Source organism: Salvelinus fontinalis, chromosome 14 (assembly GCF_029448725.1).
Source record: "Salvelinus fontinalis isolate EN_2023a chromosome 14, ASM2944872v1, whole genome shotgun sequence".
NCBI classification, from domain to species: Eukaryota; Metazoa; Chordata; class Actinopteri; order Salmoniformes; family Salmonidae; genus Salvelinus; species Salvelinus fontinalis.
Window position 1 is genome coordinate 15,145,451 of NC_074678.1, and position 22,657 is coordinate 15,168,107.

A 22,657-nucleotide genomic window follows, 5' to 3' on the forward strand; every position below is an offset into this window, starting at 1 on the left:
ACATCAAATGGGTTCTACAAGAACCAATATCACACCCCTATGGAACAATCCGTAGCTTTTCAGAATTCACCTGGTAAATTGGCCCAGATTTAAAATTAAAGGCATAGTGACTAAATTACTTGGTAATAGGAAATACAATTATTTCCATTACATAATTAAAAATAGATTTTGGACTGGCCAATGTAGACATTTTCAAACACATGCAATTTAAAAGTTTTATGTCACAATTTCAATCTGAAATCTTTTGGACATCAGAGCAATGTTGAGGAATTCTATTTGAGTCAGAAAATGATAGGTCGTATGATGGGTAAGATATACAAAACCTTGCAGAGAGCCTATCCAACTGACAACCTCTTAGAAAACAAATATAAACTATTTGAACCAAGACCTGAAAAGAACTGATGTTGGCACAAGATGGAGGGAATGTTGGAACATAACTAACTAAATTACTGTTAACTAAAATATACACTTAATCCAGTATTACTAATGTACAGAATGAGTCATGTCTAAAGTGCAAAACTAACTGTGACTCAATGATTCATGTCATCTGGGAGTGCTAAAAAGTCTGAAAGTTATGGGCGACGTCAGAAAGTTGTCTGTCAAAAGTTTTACAAAATAAATAGACTTTTAATCCATCTTCCTGCTTATTTCAAGACATGGCATATGAGTGTGTGCATCGTACTTTTCTCGTCAATCATTTTGAAAAATATTTTGCTCAAAAACTGGAAATCAAGAGATCCTCCATCGTTGGGACAGTGGAAGAATCAAATGTATTATTATTTGAATATTGAAACAGTGTGAGCGACAAAAAAGTGCAGAGTGGTGCAATTTGAGTTCATGTGTAATAGAGTCTTGCAGGCCATGAAGGCAGTTTGAGTTCACGTGTAGTAGAGTCTTGCAGGCCATGAAGGCAGTTTTAGTTCACGTGTAGTAGAGTCTTGCAGGCCATGAAGTCAGTTTGAGTTCACATGTAGTAGAGTCTTGCAGGCCATGAAGGCAGTTTGAGTTCATGTGTAATAGAGTCTTGCAGGCCATGAAGGCAGTTTGAGTTCACGTGTAGTAGAGTCTTGCAGGCCATGAAGGCAGTTTGAGTTCACGTGTAGTAGAGTCTTGCAGGCCATGGAGGCAGTTTGAGTTCACGTGTAGTAGAGTCTTGCAGGCCATGAAGGCAGTTTGAGTTCACGTGTAGTAGAGTCTTGCAGGCCATGAAGGCAGTTTGAGTTCACGTGTAGTAGAGTCTTGCAGGCCATGAAGGCAGTTTGAGTTCACGTGTAATAGAGTCTTGCAGGCCATGAAGGCAGTTTGAGTTCACGTGTAGTAGAGTCTTGCAGGCCATGAAGGCAGTTTGAGTTCACGTGTAGTAGAGTCTTGCAGGCCATGAAGGCAGTTTGAGTTCACGTGTAGTAGAGTCTTGCAGGCCATGAAGGCAGTTTGAGTTCACGTGTAGTAGAGTCTTGCAGGCCATGAAGGCAGTTTGAGTTCACGTGTAGTAGAGTCTTGCAGGCCATGAAGGCAGTTTGAGTTCACGTGTAGTAGAGTCTTGCAGGCCATGAAGGCAGTTTGAGTTCACGTGTAGTAGAGTCTTGCAGGCCATGAAGGCAGTTTGAGTTCACGTGTAGTAGAGTCTTGCAGGCCATGAAGGCAGTTTGAGTTCACGTGTAGTAGAGTCTTGCAGGCCATGAAGGCAGTTTGAGTTCACGTGTAGTAGAGTCTTGCAGGCCATGAAGGCAGTTTGAGTTCACGTGTAGTAGAGTCTTGCAGGCCATGAAGGCAGTATGAGTTCACGTGTAGTAGAGTCTTGCAGGCCATGAAGGCAGTTTGAGTTCACGTGTAGTAGAGTCTTGCAGGCCATGAAGGCAGTTTGAGTTCACGTGTAGTAGAGTCTTGCAGGCCATGAAGGCAGTTTGAGGTCACGTGTAGTAGAGTCTTGCAGGCCATGAAGGCAGTTTGAGTTCACGTGTAGTAGAGTCTTGCAGGCCATGAAGGCAGTTTGAGTTCACGTGTAGTAGAGTCTTGCAGGCCATGAAGGCAGTTTGAGTTCACGTGTAGTAGAGTCTTGCAGGCCATGAAGGCAGTTTGAGTTCACGTGTAGTAGAGTCTTGCAGGCCATGAAGGCAGTATGAGTTCACGTGTAGTAGAGTCTTGCAGGCCATGAAGGCAGTTTGAGTTCACGTGTAGTAGAGTCTTGCAGGCCATGAAGGCAGTTTGAGTTCACGTGTAGTAGAGTCTTGCAGGCCATGAAGGCAGTTTGAGGTCACGTGTAGTAGAGTCTTGCAGGCCATGAAGGCAGTTTGAGTTCACGTGTAGTAGAGTCTTGCAGGCCATGAAGGCAGTTTGAGTTCACGTGTAGTAGAGTCTTGCAGGCCATGAAGGCAGTTTGAGGTCACGTGTAGTAGAGTCTTGCAGGCCATGAAGGAGGTGGGAGCTAGGCAGGGGTGTTGTTGTTGTTTGTGTGCGTCTGTCTGCTGTCTATTGTGTGTGTATGTTTATATTGTTTGGGAAAATATTATAAAATCTTACAAATAAGCTTCACTTAGAAACATTTTAATGTATATTTAACATTAAATGTTAGTCAAGCCACACCATTAGAGTCAATGAGCCTTCACTATAGGACCTTCATACAAGACTAGTAGCCTATAGGTCTGTCATACACTCCTCTCTCACTTGCTTTTCTGTACATTTATTTTGAGCTCTCTGAAACACACTCCTAGGTTATTTACCTCCTTTCTCCATTCCCCTCCACCTTTTAGAGAAAATCCCCCCCTTCCTTGTTTCAGAGTCATTTCCTCAAATCATATGAACCCACTACCCGTTTCTGCCTACTCACCTCTGTGACCTCCCTTAAACCCCTCCCTCTTACTTTCAGCAGTGTAGGCCAGGTCTACATACTACTGCACACAGTGTGTTTCCCCAAGTACCACTGAATCCAACACACACACTCTATCTCTCGCTCTCTTTCTCTCTCTCGCACACATCTCTATAAAGGCCCTTCCTCCTTAAGAAACTCTCTCTCTTATTGTAAACGCCTCTGCTCTCGGCAGCCCTCCAACGCATGCCGTACACAGTAACCACACACAGGAACACATTGAGGCTAGACACAAAGCCCTGCTAAAAATACATCACAGAACAGTGGAGGTGTAACAACATTGAAGGCAAAGGTTAGGTTACTGTAAATGACACAACTATGACTTCCCTAGAATAGTCTACAACAATAACAACAGCAACAGCAGAAAATAATCTCTAGTTATCTCAACCCCAATGAATGCCAAAACCATACTGGACATCCCAAAATATTATCAATTTCTTTTGTAGGCTGCTTGTAGTAAATCCTCCATCTGGTCAGGATTCATTCTTTGTTACACTTGTAGCCTTAGCCTATGTAAATGTATGCAGCAGATGGTTAAAAATACAGCACAATTGAGGAGGGATATGGATTATTGGTCTTCTGTTGGAGCCCTGTGGGTTTTGTAGCCTATTGTAGGTATGGGTTATAGGCTTGCTTCCTCTGCCCCCTCCATATAGCCCTATACCTGTCAGGGTGGATCTCTCTGTCTATCCAGACTGGTCCTATAGACAAAACGTAACATAGTAAATGTAAATCCGGGACACTAAAATTAGCAGTGGTGTGAAGTACTTAAGTAAGAATACTTTAAAGTACTACTTATGACATTTTTGGGGGTATCTGTACTTCATAATTTCTATTTTTGACAACTTTTACTTTTACTCCACTACATTCCTAAAGAAAATATGTACTTTTTACTCCCATTCATTGCATGTTGAATGCTCATGCAGGACAGGATTACAGTCCAATTCACCCACCAATCATTATACTGTAACTCATTGCCAACCCTACTACCTCTGATCTGGCGGATTCACTATACACAAATACTGCATTTTTAAATTGTCTGTGCTGGACCGTGCCCCCGTCTGTGTAAATAAATATTTTTAAATGGTGTTGTCTGGTTTGTTTAATATAAGGAATTTGATGTATAGCATTTCCTTTTTACTTTTACTCAAGTATGTCAATTTAGTACTTTGTACTTTTTCTATCACTAAATTAGTATGATACATTATGTTAGGTTTGCTATGGTTACATAAGATAGAAAGTTACTTAAGGCAAAAATTCAAGGAGGGTTGTTGGTCGGGGTGGATGGGGTGGCGTATAACATGAACATATTCAAATCGCATCACGGACAACTTTAGCATTTGAGTTACTTTGCAACTACTATAGCATGTACGAATACATGGATACAGTGACTGAGTTCATCAGGAAGTGTATAGGAGATGTTGTACCCACTGTGACTATTAAAACCTACCCAAACCAGAAACCGTGGATAGATGGCATCATTCGCGCAAAACTGAAAGCGCAAACCACTGCATTTATACATGGCAAGGTGATTGGGAATATGGCCGAATACAAACAATGTAGTTATTCCCCCCGTAAGGCAATCAAACAGGCAAAATGTCAGTACATTGGAGTCGCAATTCAACGGCTAAGACACAAGACATACAGTATGTGGCAGGGTCTACAGACAATCATCAACTACAAAGGGAAAACCAGATACATCGCAGACACCGATGCCTTGCTTCCGGACAAGCTAAACACCTTCTTCGCCCGCTTTGAGGATAACACAGTGCCACCGACGTGGCCCTCTACCAAGGACTGTAGGCTCTCCTTCTCCGTGGCCGAAGTGAGCAAGATATATATATATATATATATTTTTTTTTTATTAATTATTATTTTTTAAATACATTTTTTATCCCATTTTCTCCCCAATTTTCGTGGTATCCAATCGCTAGTAATTACTACCTTGTCTCATCACTACAACTCCCGTACGGGCTCGGGAGAGACGAAGGTCGAAAGCCATGCGTCCTCCGAAGCACAACCCAACCAGCCGTACTGCTTCTGAACACAGCGCGCCTCCAACCCGGAAGCCAGCCGCACCAATGTGTCGGAGGAAACACCGTGCACCTGGCCCCCTTGGTTAGCGCGCACTGCGCCCGGCCCGCCACAGGAGTCGCTGGAGCGCGATGAGACAAGGATATCCCTACTGGCCAAACCCTCCCTACCCCGGACGACACTATGCCAATTGTGCGTCGCCCCACGGACCTCCCGGTCGCGGCCGGCTGCGACAGAGCCTGGGCGCGAACCCAGAGACTCTGGTGGCGCAGTTAGCACTGCGATGCAGTGCCCTAGACCACTGCGCCACCCGGGAGGCCTGAAGTGAGCAAGATATTTAAGCGTGTTAACCCTTGCAAGGCTCCCGGCCCAGACGTCATCCCTAGCCGCGTCCTCAGAACATGCGCAGACCAGCTGTCGGGAGTGTTTACGCACATATTCAATCTCTCCCTATCCCAGTCTGCTGTCCCCACTTGCTTCAAGATGTTCAACATTGTTCCTATACCCAAGAAAGGAAAGGTAACTGAACTGAATGACTATCGCCCCGTAGCACTCACTTCTGTCATCATGAAGTGTTTTGAGAGGCTAGTTAAGGATCATATCACCTCCACCTTACCTGACACCCTAGACCCACTTCAATTTTCTTACCGCCCCAATAGATCCACAGATGATGCAATCACCATCGCACTGCACAATACCCTATCCCATCTGGACAAGAGGAATACCTATGTAAGAATGCTGTTCATTGACTACAGCTCAGCATTCAATACCATAGTACTCTCCAAGTCAAATCAAATCAAATGTATTGATATAGCCCTTCTTACATCAGCTGATATCCCTTCTTACATCAGCTGATGTCACAAAGTGCTGCACAGAAACCCAGCCTAAAACCCCAAACAGCAAGCAATGCAGGTGTATAAGCACGGTTAGCCTTTCTAGGAAAAACTCCCTAGAAAGGCCAAAACCTAGGAAGAAACCTAGAGAGGAACCAGGCTATGAGGGGTGGCCAGTCCTCTTCTGGCTGTGCCGGATGGAGATTATAACAGAACATGGCCAAGATGTTCAAATGTTCATAAATTACCAGCATGGTCAGATAATAATCATCACAGTGGTTGTCGAGGGTGCAACAAGTCAGCAGCTCAGGAGTAAATGTCAATTGGCTTTTCATAGCCGATCATTTGTTTATTTTATTTTTTATTTTAAATTTTACCCCCTTTTCTCCCCAATTTTCGTGGTATCCAATTGCTAGTAATTACTATCTTGTCTCATCGCTACAACTCCCGTACGGGCTCGGGAGAGACGAAGGTTGAAAGCCATGCGTCCTCCGAAACACAACCCAACCAAGCCGCACTGCTTCTTAACACAGCGCGCCTCCAACCTGGAAGCCAGCCGCACCAATGAGTCGGAGGAAACACCGTGCACCTGGCTCCCTTGCTTAGCGCGAACTGCGCCCGGCCCGCCACAGGAGTCACTGGTGCACAATGAGACAAGGATATCCCTACCGGCCAAACCCTCCCTAACCCGGACGATACTAAGCCAATTGTGCGTCGCCCCACGGACCTCCCGGTCGCGGCCGGCTGCGACAGAGCCTGGGCGCAAACCCAGAGTCTCTGGTGGCGCAGCTAGCGCTGCGATGCAGTGCCCTAGACCACTGCGCCACCCGGAAGGCCATAGCCGATCATTAAGAGTATCTCTACCGCTCCTGCTGTCTCTAGAGAGTTGAAAACAGCAGTTCTGGTACAAGTAGCACGTCCGGTGAACAGGTCAGGGTTCCATAACCACAGGCAGAACAGTTGAAACTGGAGCAGCAGCACGGCCAGGTGGACTGGGGACAGCAAGGAGTCATCATGCCAGGTAGTTCTGAGGCATGGTCCTAGGACTCAGGTCCTCCGAGAGAGAGAAAGAAAGAAAGAGAAAATTAGAGCATAAATACTGGAGTCTGAGACAGGAGGGGTCAGGAGGGGTCCAAGCTCATCATTAAGCTCGGGGCCCTGGGTCTGAACCCCGCCTTGTGCAACTGGGTCCTGGACTTCCTCACAGGCCGACCCCAGGTGAGGAAGGTAGGAAACAACACCTCCACTTCACTTATTCTTCAACACAGGGGCTCCACAAGGATGCGTGCTCAGCCCCTCCTGTAGTCCCTGTTCATCCATGACTGCGTGGCCACGCACGCCTCAAACTCAATCGTCAAGTTTGCAGACGACACAACAGTAGTAGGCCTGATCACCAACAATGACGAGAGAGTCTACACGGAGGATGTGAGGCCCCTGGGAGAGTGGTGCCAGGAAAACAACCTCTCACTCAATGTCAACAAAACAAAGGATCTGATCATGGACTTCAGGAAACAGCAGAGGGAGCACGCCCCTATCCGGGACCGGGATCTCAGTGGAGAAGGTGGAAAGCTTCAAGTTCCTCGGCGTACACATCACTGATGATCTGAAATGGTCCACCCACACAGACAGTGTTGTGAAGAAGGCACAACAGAACCTCTTCAACCCCAGGAGGCTGAAGAAATTTGGCTTGGCCCCTAAAACACTCACATATTTTTACAGATGCACAATTGAGAGTATCCTGTTGGGCTGTATCACCACTTGGTATGGCAACTGCGCCGCCCGCATCCGCAGGGCTCTCAAGACGGTCTGCCCAAAGCAACACCGGGAGCAAACTACCTGCCCTTCAGGACACCTACAGCCCCCGATGTTAAAGGAAGGCCAAAAAGATCATCAAGGACATCAACCACCCGAGTTACGGCCTGTTATCATCCAGAAGGCGAGGTCAGTACAGATGCATCAAAGCTGGGACCGAGAGACTGAAAAACAGCTTCTATCTCAAGGCCATCAGACTGTTAAATAGCCATCACTAGCCGGCTACCACCCGGTTACACAACCCTGCACAATAGAGGCTGCTGCCCTATATACAGTACATAGACTTGGAATCACTGGCCACTTCAATAATGGAACTCTAGTCACTTTAATCATGTTTACATACTGCTTTACTCATCTCATATGTATATACTATATTCTATTCTACTGTATTTTAGTCAATGCCACTCCGACATTGCTCAATCTAATATTTATATATTTCTTAATTCCATTATTTCACTTTTAGGTTTGTGTGTATTGTTGTGAAGTGTTAGATACTACTGCACTGTTGGAACTAGGAACACAAGCATTTCGCTATACCCAAGCATCTGCTAAATATGTGTATGTGACCAATACAATTTGATTTTATTTAGCTAACCCTTCCCCTAACCCTAACCTAACTCTTAACCTTAGCCCCTAACCTCTAGAGCTAGCTAGTGTTAGCGATCTAGCAACCTAACTAACATTATCCAGAACAAATTGGAATTCACATTTTAACGTTTTACAAATTCGTAACATATTGTACGAATTGTAATTCCTAACAAATGGATGATGGACATCCACAAATGAATACATCCACAACATATCATACTAAATGGAGGGTCTCGGATTTACATACAGAACAATACGAAATGCTCTGAGACGATTTTGGTCTATCTCCACTCCACCTCACTCAGATATATATTTAGCCCGAGAGAGCAGAGGCTACAGGACGGCCACATACCTAAACACTCACATAGCAGGGTTAAGGACACTTCATATCATTACTTATGACCCACAGTCAGATTTATTTACTGTCTGCCGCCCGCGTGAACCCGGTGCGGCGCATACTCTATCAGAACTCCCAAACAAAGTCTCATAAAATAATGTTGAATTTAGCCACCAGACAACTGAAAACTACACGCAAGGAGTGACCACTCGACTATCTGCTTGTTAAGAAGGCATGTCACCAGCTACTGGGAGATAAATTATCCTGAAAATATTGGCTACATTTTATACAGGTTGTTCAGACCAGTAGCCTAGGCTAAAATATATTTCCATCTATTTCTATACTCAACAAAAATATAAATGCAACATGTAAAGTGTAGATCCCATGTTTCATGAGCCGAAATAAAAGATCCCAGAAATTTTCCATACACACAAAAAGCTTGTCTCTCAAATTTGGTGCACAAATTTGTTTACATCTCTGTTAGTGAGCAATTCTCCTTTGCCAAAATAATCCATTCACCTGACAGGTAAGGCATATCAAGAAGCTGATTAAACAGCATGATCATTACACAAGTGCACCTTGTGCTGGGGAAAATAAAAGGCCACTCTAAAATGTGCAGTTTTGTCACACAACACAATGCCACAGATGGCTCAAGTTTTCAAGGAGGGTGCAATTGGCATGCTGACTGCAGGAATGTCCACCAGAGCTGTTGCCAGAGAGTTGAATGTTAATTTCTCTACTATAAACTGTCTCCAACATCATATTAGAGAATTTGGCAATACATCCAACCAGCCTCACAACCACAGACCACATTTAACAACGCCAGCCCAGGACCTCCACATCTGGCTTCTTCACTTGTATCATCTGAGACCAGCCACCCGGACAGCTGATGGAACTGAGGAGTATTTCTGAATGTAATTAAATGCCTTTTGTGGGGGAAAACTAATTCTGATTGGCTGGGCCAGCTCCCCAGTGGGTGGGCCCGGCTCACCCCCCAGGTTTAGGGCCTAATGAATGAACTGTAACTCAGTAAAATTGTTGCTTTATATTTTTTATCAGTATATAATACATTGATCAATCAATCAATCAATCAATCAATCAATCAAATGTATTTATAAAGCCCTTCTTACATCAGCTGATGTCACAAAGTGCTGCACAGAAACCCAGCCTAAAAGCCCAAACAGCAAGCAATGCAGGTGTAGAAGCACGGTGGCTAGGAAAAACTCCCTAGAAAGGTCAGAACCTAGGAAGAAACCTAGAGAGGAACCAGGCTATGAGGGGTGGCCAGTCCTATTCTGGCTGTGCCGGGTGGAGATTATAACAGAACATGGCCAAGATGTTCAAATGTTCATAGATGACCAGCAGGGCCAAATAATAATAATCACAGTGGTTGTCGAGGGTGCAACAGGTCAGCAGCTCAGGAATAAATGTCAGTTGGCTTTTCATAGCCGATCATTGTGAGAGATGTGAGAGATCGTGTCTGCGTCTCTCACATGGATAGGCAGATCATTCCATGAAAATGGAGCTCTATAGGAGAAAGCCCTGCCTCCAGCTGTTTGCTTAGAAATTCTAGGGACAGTAAGGAGGCCTGCGTCTTGTGACCATAGCGTACATGTAGGTATGTACGGCAGCACCAAATCGGAGAGATAGGAAGGAGCAAGTCCATGTAATGCTTTGTAGGTTAGCAGTAAAACCTGGAAATCAGCCCTTGCCTTAACAAGAAGCCAGTGTAGGGAGGCTAGCAAACACATATGATCAATTGTTTTGGTTGTAGTCAAGATTATAGCAGCTGTGTTTAGCACTAACTGAAGTTGATTTAGTTCTTTATCTGGGTAGCCGGAAAGTAGAGCATTGCAGTAGTAGTTTAACCTGGAAGCATGGATTAATTTTTCTGCATAATTTTTGGACAGAAAGTTTCAGATTTTTGCAATGTTACGTAGATGGAAAAAATCTGTCCTTGAAACAGTCTTGATATGTTCATCAAAAGAGAGATCAGGGTCCAGAGTAACGCCAAGGTCCTTCACAGTTTTATTTGAGACGACTGTACAACCATCAAGATTAATTGTCAGATTCAACAGAAGATCTCTTTGTTCCTTGGGACCTAGAACAAGCATCTCTGTTTTGTCCGAGTTTAAAAGTAGAACATTTTCCGCCATCCACTTCCTTATGTCTGAAACACAGGCTTCCAGGGAGGGCAATTTTGAGGCTTCACCATGTTTCATCAAAATGTACAGCTGTGTGTCATGTGCATAGCAGTGAAAGTTAACATTATGTTTCCGAATGACATCACCAAGAGGTAAAATATATAGTGAAAACAACAGTGGTCCTAAAACGGAGCCTTGAGGAACATCGAAATGTACAGTTGATTTGTCAGAGGACAAACCATCCACAGACACAAACTGATATCTTTCTCACAGATAAGATCTGAACCAGGCCAGAACTTGTCCATGTAGACCAATATGGGTTTCCAATCTCTCCAAAAGAATGCGGTGATCGATGGTATCAAAAGCAGCACTAAGGTCTAGGAGCACGAGGACAGATGCAGAGCCTCGGCCTGACGCCATTAAAAAGTAATTTACCACCTTCACAAGTGCAGTCTCAGTGCTATGATGGGGTCTAAAACCAGACTGAAGCGTTTCGTATTCATTGTTTGTCTTCAGGAAGGCAGTGAGTTGCCGCGCAACAGCTTTTTCTATAATTTTTGAGCGGAATGGGAGATTCGATATAGGCTGATAGTTTTTTTATATTTTCTGGGTCAAGGTTTGGATTTTTTCAAGAGAGGCTTTATTACTGCCATTTTTAGTGAGTTTGGTACACATCCGGTGGATAGAGAGCAGTTTATTATGTTCAACATAGGAGGGCCAAGGACAGGAAGAAGCTAGTTCAGTAGTTTAGTTAGAATAGGGTCCAGTATGCAGCTTGAAGGTTTAGAGGCCATGATTATTTTCATCAATGTGTCAAGAGATATAGTACTAAAAAACTTGAGTGTCTCTCTTGATCCTTGTTCCTGGCAGAGTTGTGTAGACTCAGGACAGCTGAGCTTTGGAGGAATACGCAGATTTAAAGAGCAGTCCGTAATTTGCTTTCTAATGATCATGATCTTTTCCTCAAATTAGTTCATGAATTTATCACTGCTGAAGTGAAAGCCATCCTCACTTGGGGAATGCTGCTTTTTAGTTAGATTTGCGACAGTATCAAAAATGCATTTTGCATTGTTCTTATTTTCCTCAATTAAGTTGGAAAAATAGGATGATCGAGCAGCAGTGAGGGCTCTTCGATACTGCACGGTGCTGTCTTTCCAAGCTAGTCGGAAGACTTCCAGTTTGGTGTAGTGCCTTTTTCCGTTCCAATTTTCTGGAAGCTTGCTCCAGAGCTCGGCTATTTTCTGTATACCAGGCAGCAGGTAGCCTAGTGGTTAGAGCGTTGGACTAGTAACCGAAAGGTTGCAAGATCGAATCCCTGAGCTGACAAGGTAAAAATCTGTCGTTCTGCCCCGAACAGGGCAGTTAACCCACATCATTGAAAATAAGAACAGATTATTTGTTGCGATTGCAAAAGTAATAAAATGGTGGTCTGGGATTATGAGGAAAAACATGAAGATCCTTGGAAGTGAGGGATCTAACGTTAAGTAGCCCTATTTTGAGGTATCACAATCTCTTTCAACTATGGCCGGAATGGAGGAGTTCTTTATTCCAGTGAGATTGCTAAAACGAACACCGCCATGTTTAGTTTTGCCCAACCTGATGCCTTTGATTGACGCACCTGGCAGCGGGAGATTTCCTTCCCAGGAAGTGAGAAGTGGAATCAACAAGGTAGCGGTAATGTGATTGGAGCACATGTGTGTCATCTGCCTTTGATTGGCAGAAAATTGGCTACATGGAATTCAGTTAAATAGCCTGCTAATGCAATGATCAAAGAGATAAAGAGACCCTAGCCTACTGTAATAAATAGACTACAATTAACAGAATCTCTTTATTATAGGCTATAGAATAATTTGAGAATGAAAATGTAACCACACTCTTGGTGCATTCTAGGTACTTCCTGATGTCTAGCTGGAAAACTTCAGAGGAAAGTCATTCCCCTCACTGTGTGTGTGTGTGTGTGGCGTAGGCATGTGTGTAGCAGGGGGTGTCCCTTTATGGGGGTGTCCCTTACACACACACTGTTCAGTTCACCAGCTCTTTCCATAGACCAGCTAAAGCACAGTTATAAGGGTGTCTTCATGTAATATGTGTGTTATTTTTATCTTAAGGAATGTCCCTGTGAACATATTTTGCTTCTAAATAATTAGTTTGATGATCAATATTATATAACTGATTACACCAGCCAATATCAATTGACTCCAACACTGTGCGTGGTTTGGTTTGGGCCCCATTTCATAATCAGGCTAGGGCCTAATTCTCTCAAAGTGAGTTTAGTCCTATGTAGTCCTTCTATATATCACCTCATGGCCCATCAGACCTCCCCAGTGTGAGAAAACATGCACTGGGCACATCTGTCCTAGGTAGAGAACCTTAAGCTTCCTTTTAAAGACTGAATTTGATTAGAACATTTACTGTTTCTTGCTTTTGGGCCAAGGTGTTGGCCTGTTTTAGAAACATTGGTTTTCCGGTTTTTCTTTCAGTTCAAATTAAGAAAAGCCTGTTTGTGAGAGCTTGTTTGCTTGGAGATCCTTGGGGAGTTGGTTGTTGTTGTTGAGCAGAAAACTCTTTATTTAGGACTGGAGTACATGGGGCCTTTGTGATTGGAGGACAGGGCCTATGTGATTTTTCTCAGTAGGTAAGTGCATGGCGCTAGCAACTCTAGGATCGTGGCCATGGGTTAGATTCCTTCAGAGATTATGTACATATACTCAAAATGTTAGCACTTCCTGTACTGTAAGTTGCTTTGGATAAAAGTTTATTTTTCTTATTTAATCTTCTGTAGTTTCTATCCTCTGCAGATGTGCGGGACAGGGAGCTGTTGGCGAAACACAATATCACCCACATCCTATCCATCCATGACACAGCTGCACCCATCCTAAAGGGGAGACCACATCTGTCACGCCTCACCCTGTTACCATGGTGACCAGACAGACCCCTGACTTAGGGCAGGACGCAACGTTTTGGAACGTTCAGATAGACATAGCCTATGTAGAACAAACCTGTATCTCTAACATGTAAAATAAGGAATCACATCAGGTCTACCCATGGCATTTCTATCTAGAACATTCACGAACGTTTGTTAACTGAACGTGGCCCTGCAGTTAAAGCATCTAGGTTCACGGCCTCGTGCTGTGTGATAGGCTAGATCAGCAATGTTACTTGGTCAATCTAGCTGCTACCGCCTCACTGTGTGTTATGTTGGTATGGAAGAATATGTGGTTTCAGCAGGCTAATGCAACGAGAAGCAGTAGAGATCAATCTAGATCCTACTCTGCTAATATCTTGACCTTCTCAGACTGTCCTTGATCTTGAACAACAAATAGTCACTTGATCCCAGTCGTAGGCCAGCCATGATCTATCACTCTCATCTTGATATAACCATGAGTAAAATGGTTACTTTAACAGGGAAAAGGTTATTCTACATTATAAACTGGGTGGTTTGAGCCCTGAATGCTGATTGGCTGAAAGCTGTGGTATATCATTCCGTATACCATGAGTATGACAAAAACAATAGTTTTTACTGTTTTAATTACTTTTGTAATCATTTTGTGGTATATGGCCAATATACCACGGCTGTATCAAGGCACTCCGCGTTGGCCATATACCACACCCCCTCATGCCTTATTGCATAATTAAACAGTAGGATTATGTAAACTTTTGTGTGTATACTATACAATAGAGATTTTACGACATCTGTGGAAGAAAACAATACGTAAATAATAATACATAAATAAACTTTGAGTCAAACGCAACTTACATGGTATAGTATTTATGAACGGATCATGTCAACAACACACACTTCTCTGTTACGACTCCTAAAATAGAAAACTGAAATTGTTGTGAAAGTCAAACTTTCTTATCCCCATTTTCAATTGTTATATGGAAAGTAGTACCGACTTCTGGTATCACTCACAAGACAACGGGGTTCTACCTCAAGTTATGTAATTGAAGGTGCAGCTGCCAAAACACTGTGAATTTCTGTTTGATTTGATACTGCATGTTACTGTGTTTAAATTTTTTAACAGCTTTTCAACAAAACATATGTCATTTCATTTGCAGCTGAATGTGCTCGGTTAGGTATATTGTTATCTGCATTTTCTTATTTTCTATATTTATTCATGACATAAAAGTGTAACTATTAAATGTTACTCTGGTTTTTCAGATAGGACTACATTCAGATGTTCAAATATGTATACGAAAGAGCGGGAAATGTGTGTGTGCGTGAGTGTGAGTGTGAGTGTGAGTGTGTGTGTGTGTGTGTGTGTGTGTGTGAGAGAAAAAGATAGAGGACAAATCTCAAACTGAGAATGCCAAAATGAGCTGTGTGGTTAGCAACTAGTTTTCATTCAGTGCTGTTGACTGCAGCTGTTTAAGTTGCACAGACTATAACATATTTGTGTACAAACACACGTACACACACGACATTCAGTTGTACAATTGACTAGGTATCCCCCTTTCCCTATTGCCTCAGAACTTTCATCTTTTCTCATTGAAAGCCAGCATGAAAACCACGTCCCGATCTCTGTACACTTTCTCAGTCTGTGACAGCATGTCAGTTAGTTGTTGTGTGTACACTAGTGTGTTTTCACTACTATTACGCTGAAGAGAGAACTTCTAATACAGTATCACGACCCAGTCTGATCAGCCAAAAACTTATATTAAAAGCACATGTTAAACACAAAGACTCAAAACAATGCTGCTATTGCCTTTCACTAACCCTTCCTCATCCATAGTTGATGGGCTAAGAATGGCTTATGATATAGTTACGACAGAACTAAGAATGGCTTATGATATAGTTACAACAGAACTACGAATGGCTTATGATATAGTTACAACAGAACTAAGAATGGCTTATGATATAGTTACAACAGAACTAAGAATGGCTTATGATATAGTTACAACAGAACTAAGAATGGCTTATGATATAGTTACAACAGAACTAAGAATGGCTTATGATATAGTTACAACAGAACTAAGAATGGCTTATGATATAGTTACAACAGAACTATGAATGGTTTATGATATAGTTACGACAGAACTATGAATGGCTTATGATATAGTTACGACAGAACTATGAATGGTTTATGATATAGTTACGACAGAACTATGAATGGTTTATGACATAGTTACGACAGAACTAAGAATGGCTTATGATATAGTTACGACAGAACTATGAATGGTTTATGATATAGTTACGACAGAACTATGAATGGTTTATGATATAGTTACGACAGAACTATGAATGGTTTATGATATAGTTACGACAGAACTATGAATGGTTTATGATATAGTTACGACAGAACTATGAATGGTTTATGATATAGTTACAACAGAACTATGAATGGTTTATGATATAGTTACGACAGAACTATGAATGGTTTATGATATAGTTACGACAGAACTATGAATGGTTTATGATATAGTTACGACAGAACTATGAATGGTTTATGATATAGTTACGACAGAACTATGAATGGTTTATGATATAGTTACGACAGAACTATGAATGGTTTATGATATAGTTACAACAGAACTATGAATAGTTTATGATATAGTTACGACAGAACTATGAATGGTTTATGATATAGTTACAACAGAACTATGAATGGTTTATGATATAGTTACGACAGAACTATGAATGGTTTATGATATAGTTACGACAGAACTATGAATGGTTTATGATATAGTTACGACAGAACTATGAATGGTTTATGATATAGTTACGACAGAACTATGAATGGTTTATGATATAGTTACGACAGAACTAAGAATGGTTTATGATATAGTTACAACAGAACTAAGAATGGTTTATGATATAGTTACAACAGAACTAAGAATGGTTTATGACAGCTATAACACAGCTAACGTCCCAATCCCACTTGGGCCAATAAATAAAACGATAATTACAACCATCAACTATAAATCGTTGGCAAGTCGTCACACTATTATAAAATACTTTATCATTGTACCTATCAATCAACTGATGAACAGTCGAGAAGCAATAGCGTAATGACTCAGATGTCTGTTTGTCGTTCTGCAGGCTAATAGCCAGTCAGCTGGAGGGTTTATTTGCATACTCAACAGTCAACGAGTAGACTGACTGATTGATTTCTGGGAAGATGGCTCTGTGGTTTTGGATAGGGGAGAGGTTAGCTAGCAACCTGGTCAAGTTTACATCAGCAAATTTAGAAGAAATTGATTAGGCTTCTCAATATAAATATGAACCTGATCTTTTTTCATTGCAGTGTGTTTTTAGCCACCCTTTAATTCACTGCACACAGTTTTGGTCAGGATTGTGTGGTAACTTGTGGTTAGGACCAGGATATCAGCAGTTGCTATGATGATTATTGGTGTTGACTGTGTTGTATTGTAGTTTACTATGCTGATTATGATGACTCATTATTTTGATGACCAGTTGAGAAGGTTAATTAGAAAATGTCAAGACATAAGGATATTTCTGAATTAATGTGAGCAGAAAGCAGTCCCATCAGTCATATGCATATACAGTATACATGGTAGGACATCTTCTATAACATTAGACAGTTCCCAGTTCCATAGATACAATAGCTAAATGCATGCGTCCTTCTTTCTGTCGGTGGTGTGTGTATGCGTGTGTATGTGTGTGTGCACATGCGACTGACAGAACTGTCCTGTTGGAGGACTCCTGCGGCTCAGTCTGTCCCAGAGGGCCGAGGGGTTTTTGCGGAGGTGCAGTCATATCGGGACAGAGTAGTTTCTGCCCGCTGGGGCCATGGGCTCACCATCAGCTGTCAGGTGCACATTCACCACACACACACACACACACACACACACACACACACACACACACACACACACACACACACACACACACACACACACACACACACACACACACACACACACACACACACACACACACACACACACAGAGTTCAAACTATGATAAAGAGCCTTATCACTAGGCAGGTTGGCTAACATTCTGACACATTGCTTATAGCTAAATGTATAATTGGGTCTATTGTTGACTTGTGTTGTTCAGCTCGTCATTCTCCTCCAAAGGAGATGACCTACCTATGTCTTCCTGCTGCTGATGCCTCCAAACAAAGCCTGTAAGTGTGTGTTCTGTGTGTGTGTGCTCACGCTCGTGTGTGCATAATGTGCGTGGGTGGTTTACATATACATTACGTTTATTATAACCCCTAAACCGTTTACAATAAACCAAACTCTAAGTTTGTGTTTTCTATCTCCTTTCCGTCCCCAGAAACCAGTTCTTTAAGGACCGCATCATATTCATCCACGAGTCCATCCTCAAAGGGAAGGGATGCCTGGTTCGCTGGCGAGAACTTGTTTAAATGTATTTATCATTGTTTTAATATATGAATGATGATTGATGTACTGTATTGATGACTTGATCATTCATTGATTGACTGATGTGTTCCCAGTGTGGCAGGTGTTTCCTGTAGTGTTGCATTGGTGGTGGTGAACATCATGACTGTTACTGGGCGGGGCTGAGTGGCATCGTTATCTGCGGTGAGCGTGGTGCAGCCGTATGCTTTGTGTGTATTGTTAGATATTACTGCACTGTTGGAGCTAGAAACACAAGCATTTCACTATACCCGCAATGACATCTACTAAACACGTGTATGTGACAAATAAAATGTAATTTGACATTGTGTTCCTACACCAGCGAGAGGACTAGCTGGTCAGAGTCAACAGGTCTTTTCTCTCTTTCTTCTCTCTTTCCCTCACCTATTGAGCCTTTGCTCTCCTCCTCTCATCTTGATCTCTCTCAGCTTCCCGAGTATTGACTGTCTTCCACTCTCTCTGGTTCTTTATCTCGCTCAGCTTCCCGAGTGTTGAATGTCCTCCACTCTCCCTGGTTCTTTATCTCTCTCACCTTCCCGAGTGTTGACTGTCCTCCACTCTCCCTGGTTCTTTATCTCTCTCACCTTCCCGAGTGTTGACTGTCCTCCACTCTGCCTGGTTCTTTATCTCTCTCACCTTCCCGAGTGTTGACTGTCCTCCACTCTGCCTGGTTCTTTATCTCTCTCACCTTCCTGAGTGTTGACTGTACTCCACTCTCCCGGGTTCTTTATCTCTCTCACCTTCCCGAGTGTTGACTGTCCTCCACTCTGCCTGGTTCTTTATCTCTCTCACCTTCCTGAGTGTTGACTGTACTCCACTCTCCCTGGTTCTTTATCTCTCTCACCTTCCCGAGTGTTGACTGTCCTCCACTCTCCCTGGTTCTTTATCTCTCTCACCTTCCCGAGTGTTGACTGTCCTCCACTCTCCCTGGTTCTTTATCTCTCTCAGCTTCCCGAGTGTTGACTGTCCTCCACTCTCTCTGGTTCTTTATCTCTCTCACCTTCCCGAGTGTTGACTGTCCTCCACTCTGCCTGGTTCTTTATCTCTCTCACCTTCCCGAGTGTTGAATGTCCTCCACTCTGCCTGGTTCTTTATCTCTCTCACCTTCCCGAGTGTTGACTGTCCTCCACTCTCCCTGGTTCTTTATCTCTCTCACTTTCCAGAGTGTTGACTGTCCTCCACTCTCCCTGGTTCTTTATCTCTCTCACCTTCCCGAGTGTTGACTGTCCTCCACTCTGCCTGGTTCTTTATCTCTCTCACCTTCCCGAGTGTTGACTGTCCTCCACTCTCCCTGGTTCTTTATCTACCTCACCTTCCCGAGTGTTGACTGTCCTCCACTCTCCCTGGTTCTTTATCTCTCTCACCTTCCCGAGTGTTGACTGTCCTCCACTCTGCCTGGTTCTTTATCTCTCTCACCTTCCCGAGTGTTGACTGTCCTCCACTCTCCCTGGTTCTTTATCTCTCTCAGCTTCCCGAGTGTTGACTGTCCTCCACTCTCTCTGGTTCTTTATCTCTCTCACCTTCCCGAGTGTTGACTGTCCTCCACTCTGCCTGGTTCTTTATCTCTCTCACCTTCCCGAGTGTTGAATGTCCTCCACTCTGCCTGGTTCTTTATCTCTCTCACCTTCCCGAGTGTTGACTGTCCTCCACTCTCCCTGGTTCTTTATCTCTCTCACTTTCCAGAGTGTTGACTGTCCTCCACTCTCCCTGGTTCTTTATCTCTCTCACCTTCCCAAGTGTTGACTGTCCTCCACTCTGCCTGGTTCTTTATCTCTCTCACCTTCCCGAGTGTTGACTGTCCTCCACTCTCCCTGGTTCTTTATCTATCTCACCTTCCCGAGTGTTGACTGTCCTCCACTCTGCCTGGTTCTTTATCTCTCTCACCTTCCCGAGTGTTGACTGTCCTCCACTCTCCCTGGTTCTTTATCTCTCTCACTTTCCAGAGTGTTGACTGTCCTCCACTCTCCCTGGTTCTTTATCTCTCTCACCTTCCCAAGTGTTGACTGTCCTCCACTCTGCCTGGTTCTTTATCTCTCTCACCTTCCCGAGTGTTGACTGTCCTCCACTCTCCCTGGTTCTTTATCTCTCTCACCTTCCCGAGTGTTGACTGTCCTCCACTCTCCCTGGTTCTTTATCTCTCTCACCTTCCCGAGTGTTGACTGTCCTCCACTCTCCCTGGTTCTTTATCTCTCTCACCTTCCCGAGTGTTGACTGTCCTCCATTCTGCCTGGTTCTTCTCTCTATCAATCTCCACCTTATGGTCTCTCTCTGCTTCCTTTCAACTATCCATTTCTTGTGACTCGTCCTTTCTTGTGACACTCTTTCCTGCTGTCTTTCTCTCTGTTCTCAGTATACAGTGCATTAAGAAAGTTTTCAGACCCCATGACTTTTTCCACATTTTGTTACGTTATGAAGTTATTTTAAAATGGATTAAATTGTCCCCCCCCCCCCTCATTAATCTACAAACAATATCCATAATAACAAAGCAAAAAGTATTCATACCCTTTACGCAGTACTTTGTTGAAGCACCTTTGGCAACGATTACAGTCTTGAGTCTTCTTGGGTATGACGCTACAAGCTTATAACACATGTATTGGGGACTTTCTCCCATTCTTCTCTGCAGATCCTCTCAAGCTCTGTCAGGTTGGATGGGGAGTGTCGCTGCACAGCTATTTTCAGGTCTCTCCAGAGATGTTAGATCGGGTTCAAGTCCGGGCTCTGGCTGGGCCACAAGGGCATTCAGAGACTTGTCCCGAAGCCCCTTCTGCGTTGTCTTGGCTGTGTGCTTAGGGTCGTTGTCATGTTGGAAGGTGAACCTTCACCCCAGTCTGATGTCCTGAGTGCTCTGGAGCAGGTTTTCATCAATGATCTCTCTGTACTTTGCTCCGTTCATCTTTCCCTGGATCCTGACTAGTCTCCCAGTCCCTGCCACTGAAAAACATAACCACAGCATGATGCTGCCACCACCATGCTTCCCCATAGGGATGGTGCCAGGTTTCCTCCAGACTTGACAGTTAGCATTCAGGCCAAAGAGTTCAATCTTGGTTTCATCAGACCAGATCATTTTGTTTCTCATGGTCTGATAGTCCTTTAGGTGCCTTTTGGCACACGTCAATCGGGCTGTCGTGTGCATTTTACTGAGGAGTGGCTTCTGTCTGGCCACTCTACCATGAAGGCCTGATTGGTGGAGTGCTGCAGAGATGGTCGTCCTTCTGGAAGGTTCTCGCATCTCTACAGAGGAACTCTGGAGCTCTGTTAGAGTGACCATCAGGTTCTTGGTCACCTCCCTGACCAAGGCCCTTCTCCTCTGATTGCTCAGTTTGGCCCGGCAACCAGCTCTAGGAAGAGTCTTGGTGGTTCCAAACTTCCTCCATTTAAGAATGATGGAGGCCACTGTGTTCTTGGGTACCTTCAACGCTGCAGAAGGTTTTTGCTACCCATCCCCAGATCTGTGACTCTAAACAATCTACAGACAATTCCTTCGACCTCACGGCTTAGTTTGTGCTCTGACATGCACTGTCAACTTTAGGCTCTTATATAGACAGGTGTGTGCCTTTCCAAATCATGTCCAATCAATTGAATTTACCACAGGTGGACTCCAATCAATTTGTAGAAACATCTCAAGGATGATCAATGGAAACAGGATGCACCTGAGCTCAATTTCGAAACTCATAGCAAGGGTCTGAATACTTATGTAAATAAGTTATGTTTTTTATTTTTAATAAATGTGCAAACATTTAAAAAAAATCTGTTTTTGCTTTGTCATTCTGGGGTACTGTGTGTAGATTGATGAGGAACAAAAATGTATTTAATCCATAAGGCTGTAATTGAACAAAATGTGGAAAAAGTCAAGGGGTCTGAATACTTTCCGAATGCGGTGTAGGTTATGGTTTAAGACAAGTATGAGAAGAACCCTTTCAACGATGAAGAGGAGATTGGAGCCCTTCTGTTGCCAAAGTCTCAGACCATCAGTGACTCCATAGCAACGGACACGGCACCAGCAACACATGTCTCCAGCCAGACACCTGTCACTCACGCAATGCCCAGCCAATCCTTGTGTCTCACTGCATAGATATGGGCTGGACTTGAGTTCCATATTCGCAGTCAACCAACTTTAAATCGACCAACTTTGATGGAGGCAAATGTGCAAAATTCCAAGTTGTCAAAAATATGATATGGGTCATATGTTTGCAAATGTGAATGCTGTCACAAGGGGATTTCTCAGTGGTCCCTGTGTGTGATTGGGGTCTTCTTTGACATGGGCTCCTTTCCCCCTAACTGTCACAGCAACATGGAAGAGCAATCCATCTGACAGCACAGCAAACATACTTTACTATAGGCTAAATGCAATCCACACCAAGACACAGGTACTCCTCTCATTTGATCATCTCCTTCACCCCTCTCCATACACATGCTCCTCTTTCTGTGAGTGTTGTGTGGGTTTGTGTGTGTGCTTTGTGTGTAATACTTATATGAAACTCCGCACTGCATCTTTATAGACCAACAGAATTTTGATTGTATGTATATTCAAGATTAGTCAAGAAAAAATATTCTGACATATTATTAAAAAAGAACCAAAACGTGTCTACTGTTTTCAAGTGGTATATGACTTTGCAAGCTCAGCTGCATTTCAATTTGTTCTCCACAGGAAGGCAATGTTCTTTATCACAATGATAATTAGCCTATGACTTTAGTA

The 22,657-nt window shown here is 43.3% G+C and overlaps 1 protein-coding gene across 9 annotated transcripts in view; it reads right to left on the bottom strand.

The window, feature by feature from the left end:
* Positions 1-22,657, bottom strand: part of LOC129869534 (exocyst complex component 2-like) — a 196,599-nt gene that overhangs the window by 25,906 nt on the left and 148,036 nt on the right. The window lies entirely within an intron of this gene.